Below are 6,301 nucleotides of genomic sequence, written 5' to 3'. Positions count from 1 at the left end.
TACATCCAACGTTGCGTGAAAGCTAATAAAGCTTCCAACTTTATTATCAGCACGCAATGAATAAATTTAGAAGTTTAATGATTAACATTGAACTTTTCCTAAGGACGCGACCATGAAACAGTTTTGGTTGTGCTAAGTAGATTATGTTTGGACATACAATATACAGAGTGTACGTAAGTAAACAGCCAAACTTATACAGATGTGAAATAAGGCAAAATAAGACTAGTCAGGCTGCACCTCATGATCCTTATTTTACAACTAGTGGTATTTTAGCTATTCGTTATTAGATTGTTTTGAAGTTGGTGTCGTTTGATTAGAAATTTTAAGTGCTAAATACAGATTTTTATCATAAAATGACCGACATTTTAAATTGGAATAGCTGAATTTTTCCAGCATAGGTTTCTTCTACCTCAAAATATATATCAAGATTCATAAAAATCAGTTGAAAAAAAAATGAAACATTAAAATATCCATGTAAAATAAATGGCGGATATATGGTTATATCGGGAAATTCTTATAGGTACACTTGATTAGTTTCGTCATTGACTCCAACAAAACTCTTCATATTTTTTCGAACGTCATAAAACTAATTATTAGAACGACCTATTACGGTACATTTATATAGCCTTATCAACAAGCTAAATCAAGCTAAGAAACAGGAAAACAATGTATTAAAATGTAATTGTAATTCTGACATAGAGTAATGTGATCTCGGCCAAACAGAGTACGAAAGACTCAGTTATGTGTCGTGTTAGTGACGGGTCGAGCCCCGGGGAAATTCTCAAAGAGCAGTAAATGTCACAGACAAAATCTACAGGCTGTGTATCAGCTTAAGTTTATACTGGAGACAGTATGAAGTATACAATGTCCATAATACACTATAGATGTATACAAAAGTCAATGATAATAGCTAACGATGTAACACACTCCTCTGTAGCTGTATTACTTAAAACTTTTGTTTCAGTTTTCCTGAATGAGTTTTGGCACGATATCGTGATTATTTTCAGATATATCGTCAACCACAGTAATAATTGGTAATAGGTTTAGTTTGCACTTGGAGTACTCATACAAATGATTAACGTAATTTTCATCATCGCATGTCTCGAAGTTAGTGCGTGATGAACCTTAATTATGTATTTATTAGTTAAATTACTTTGGGTGAACACCACATACAAAAAAATTGCCAATATTATGTCAAGCACACTTAAATTTGTTTATTTTTATGCGACGCTAAGAACACTTAATTCATAGAGCCACCTGACAAACAAAAATGTTTACCTTAAAGATTAAAATTGATTAGTACATCATTCAGGGTACTAAAATGATTACCTTTAATTTACTGTGAATGTTTTGCTAAGACAGTGTTTTAATTATATACCTCAAGCTTCATAAACTATCTTCCAAACTGTTGCATAGAAAGATTGAATTGTTTTAGGAAAGATAACGCATTTCTACTCCGCCCAAAAAAGCTAGCTATGCAATTATTACGATTACACGTATTTTATTCCAGTATTGTATATTGCAGTAGCAATAGGACTCCAGCTAGAGAAAATGGTGTGCCTCGTCCACCTTTCAATAAAATACAATTTAATTCTACACATTTTTGTGACCAACTTGACATCCTAGGACGCTAGTATCTAGCTCGGAACCGTGATGCACATTGTTTAAAGCTACGTCAAAATGATTGTGGGACTATCACAATGCTAAAACCATTAGTGGTTTGGCAGGATTTGGACCCGGGACCTCATTGACCCCGCTCTAGCTCACTCTGACATCCTGGTCACAACATGGCCACGTTCTTAGTTTTCAGTGGTCCTTTCTCTGTTCACAAGCGTCCTCAAAGTTTTGACCAGAAGATTTAAACAACAAAGTACCTAAAACATAATTAAAGTAAGATTAAATTACCCAGAATTATGTTATTTTATGTAACCAAATCATGCTTACCTGTGTAACATGGTTACACTGACTGATAATCAAATCATGCTTAGGGCCTACCTGTAGCATAAATATGGGAAAACTCTTCATAAAATGTTTATATTATCTTTGCAAATATCTCGCATGCAAAGGCTTGACTAATTGATGACCCTTTTTATGTAAAAATCGTTGGTCGGTTATCAGAATTTAACTATAGCAACATGTAGTCTACCTAGTTTATTTCCGCGACTGATGTCTTGGGCAATCACAAGCTGTAACTAATGAGCTAATGTCATTAGCACCTAAACACTGCAGAATGTTTCACCTTTAGGTAACTGATTATCTATCCTTGGAAAGACTCGCATTTTATAACTGTTCTTTTCAATATCCGAAAATATTATGTTACTTTAGAAATGTGTTTTCGTTGTTTACGAGTTTTGATATACTGCATCAAAGTGTCACATATCATATATCAAAGTGTAACATATCATATATCAAAGTGTCACATATCATATATCAAAGTGTAACATATCATATATCAAAGTGTCACATATCATATATCAAAGTGTCACATATCATATATCAAAGTTTCACATATCATATATCGAAGTGTCACATATCATATATCGAAGTGTCACATATCATATATCAAAGTGCCACATAACATATATCAAAGTGTTACATATCATATATCAAAGTGTGTGATATATCATGATTGTCACAAATACAATTTCAAAAATTAATAAGTAATTCACGGTTAGTTAATGATTTTCACAACTTTTGGGATTGCCTGAATAACTTTGAGTACATAACGCTTTGTTAATTACTACTAGTAATTAACAAAGTAAACTACTTAACCTACATACCTAACTAAATTTATTTTTACAGTAACTCGAGAGTAAAAAAACTGTGTATTCATTTTTGTCAGTCATCCATTTTTTTCTAGAAACAATGACAAGATTCAAGCTTGAATCTTCAACGGGATGTTTAGTTAATTAGTTAATGTATTTGCATACTCATATTCACACGCTCGACATGCAAGAGCGTCAAAGCAATTTTGGCTTCAGGTTTATAAATATGCATGTTACTGTTCTGGCTTGACCAACTCCTGCAACGAGACAATTCGTTTGAACTTCTCTGCTTTAATAATCTCTTGCTTTATTTCCTAAAACTCTGGATTGTACTGTTACTATTATTGTTAAATTTTGGAGACTTTATATTTTATAATTAGTTTTTTTTGCGAGTACATAGAATCTGAATGGTCTTAGGTCAACACATTCCTTCTTTACTAATTTACGGTAAAAGGCTAAGCAAACCAAGATACATGTTCGAGAAGTTTCAACAAACAAATAAGGTTGAAGAAAGTTGGAACGAAGATGTGTTCCGTAAAATACCACAGTGCTACTGTAAAAGGTTAAAAGGTTGCTGGGAAATACTCTTTACAAATAAGAAAGTAAGTAATGGAATTAAGTAGAAAAAAAACTAATCTTTAACGTGAGAGGTAATTTAATTCAGTAACCAAAATTCATCACTAATGTTTATTTTTAGGCCTACAGTTTATTATTATTACAGTTTAAATTACAATTAATTATCAATATAAAAAATTGTCATATTATTAAATCAAATTCTACAATATCACATTTAAAACTTTAACAAATATTTAATTATTAAGATTAGTAACACTGTCATGCAAATAGTTGAATTAACTCTAAAATAATTTTACATTTAATTAACCCTAAAATAATGATTTTAAAACAACTAGATATATATATTTTATTTTATTTTGTAGATAAACTATGAGAAATAGATAGAGATACTAAAAGGTGCTTGATAAAAGTGAAACTTGAAACCCATTAATTGTTGGCTCCTTCTAACACTTAATGGGTGTTATATTTTTTAGTTTTAACATAGATCAATTACTCATAGAATATATTATCCTTGAGCTTAACAAAGTTATACTTTCCATATTTCTTGGCTGAATCAATATTGAATTTGGTGTTATTTTTTTCGCATTTTAACAACTTACAAACGTTATAAACGAAATGAGAAGATTTATAAGCTATTGTTTTCCCTCTGGCATTTCAGCTAAAGATGAAAGAACTCTAAATCTAAATAAGAGAAAAACAAAAATGGAATTTTTCGCACTCAACCGTAACTGAACATGAAACAGGCGTGCATACAAAACAGGTTTTAGATTTTACAATATGATTAAACATCTAGCCTACTTGTGGCTTTCAAAGAGAATGGTTGTAGTAGTTTACGCAACGATCGCGTAAATAGTGTCAGAAACATCTACAAGTATCGTTAACACTATTTACGCGAGTTGCGTACAGTACTGTCTACGACAGTTTTTTTTTTATTTCCCTACTCATAACTTCTGTTATGTTTTCGTTTATAACCTATCATTGTCACTGAAATTGATGCAACGACTGGATTGTACCAATCACTAATAATTGCTCAACAATTAAATTGGTAAACAGCTGATTAGTTGAATTTCGAAGCATTATAGCATTACAATACCCGTGTTGTTAAGTAAAACATGGTAAAACTATGCTGTTATGTAAGTAAACAATGCTAATGCTGTTATGAAAAACTTTTCAATTCTAAGAACTTAACTGAAATGGCTACTTTAAATAACGGTCGTAGATAAAATATTTTAAAGAATCATGATTGCGGTTCTGTCACTATTAGTAATATCTTATGAGTAAACTGGTTTTGAAATTTAAGGGAGCGTCCCTTTCAAGAGTAACGAGAACATTGTTGATGGTTATAAACAACCCGACATAACCTTTCAAGTGTTCCTTAAGCTCAGTGACATTATCTTTTACCTGTCAGTTCAGCAGATCCATTGAAGGTAAATGTGTGTGACAACTTCTATAACCTCTTCCATCCAACTGTGTACCAGTTTCGCTTTCAACTGATGTGCCCCCATTTTACAATGTTAGAAACAAGCAAAACGGTGTTATACTTAAATACTGCAGACTACGAAGCGAATTTCCATTTACCCGGCTAAATTTCTACTAAAATATTCCCTACAAATTGTCAGATTTATTTCCTACTAGTTTACCTGTTGCTCGAATTCGAGCAACTGCTAAGTATTACAGGCGTTATTTCAACACGAGGCGTTTTTTAACTGTCGAGATTCGATAAGTTGTGGTATAGGCTCGAAAATAAGCACAAAAACTTAATTTAAAACTAAAAAAAGATTAACATTTGCATGCAATGCTGGTGACGAAATAACAACGAAATATGAACAAAAATTCAAAACCAATGGAAGAAGCTCTAATCACATGTTTTATTTACAGCTTGGGGTGAAAATAGATGAAGTCATATTTTTATCTGTACATTACATATTTTTGGTCGAGTTTTAGACCACTGGACGACCTCTAGATTTATTTATTCTGCTGACATATTCATCATTTCAAACCAATTTACACTGTCTATTACTCTAAAAAAAAACCTTTTCCTCTATTGCAACTAAAGTGTATAAGATTAGGATTCAAATCCAAAAATTTACCTTAAAATAAGAGAGATTTGCCTTCAACGATTAACATTGATCATTTTTAGGACGCCAAACAAATGTCACAACAAAACGTGAAGTGATCGTGAAGTTTCAGAGGGCGAGGAGCCTCTGAAGCTGTTCTATGAATTGGTCCACTTCGACCTTGGATGATGTCAGCTTTGAGCTTTGAGTACAAGAACAACAACCATAATAATAACAACAATAGAATAACAATATGACTTCAAACAAAATTAATAGGTACTAAATGATCAGCTTTGATCAGACGTATTAATTTTGTTTGAAGTCATATTGTTATTCTGTTGTTGTTATTATTTTGGCTGTTGTTTTTGTCACTACTTCTACTTTGTTCTTGTTCTACTTTATAGAAGTCTATGTTGTTATTCTTCTTTCATCATATTGTTGTTAATAACTCACGTCTTTTTCAGCATGATACGGAATTAAAATGAGATTAGAATGTTATATATCAAAATGTTCTATTGTTTGGGTGTAAATTGACAGTTACTTTTGTTATACTTATGACATATCTGTTAAAATAAATTATCTCAGTGTGAGGCAGTGTATTGCAAGACTTTGCGGTTAGCTCGAATTTTACTAAATATTTGGGCGTCTGTCTATTTTCTGCATCCAAAGTCAATAGTGTGTTGTGAAATCTGTGGTTTTCCATAAGTGTTTCCTATTTTCCGAGGGAGCATAAATTAAGCACACAATCACTGTTTTCCTCAGACGTTGCAAAGTAAAACAACTTAGAGTCCTTGTAGGCTAGCGGCCTTCTTGGATCATTCCAATCAGCTGCTGAATAGTTATTTACCGTCCAAAAATATTTATTCAAACACTATAAATATCTAGTATACTTTTAAGATTAGA

Source organism: Macrosteles quadrilineatus, unplaced genomic scaffold, assembly GCF_028750875.1.
Source record: "Macrosteles quadrilineatus isolate MER2022 unplaced genomic scaffold, UCM_ALF_1.0 Scaffold_3__2_contigs__length_128488019, whole genome shotgun sequence".
NCBI lineage: Eukaryota > Metazoa > Arthropoda > Insecta > Hemiptera > Cicadellidae > Macrosteles > Macrosteles quadrilineatus.
This window is presented reverse-complemented; position numbering follows the sequence as displayed.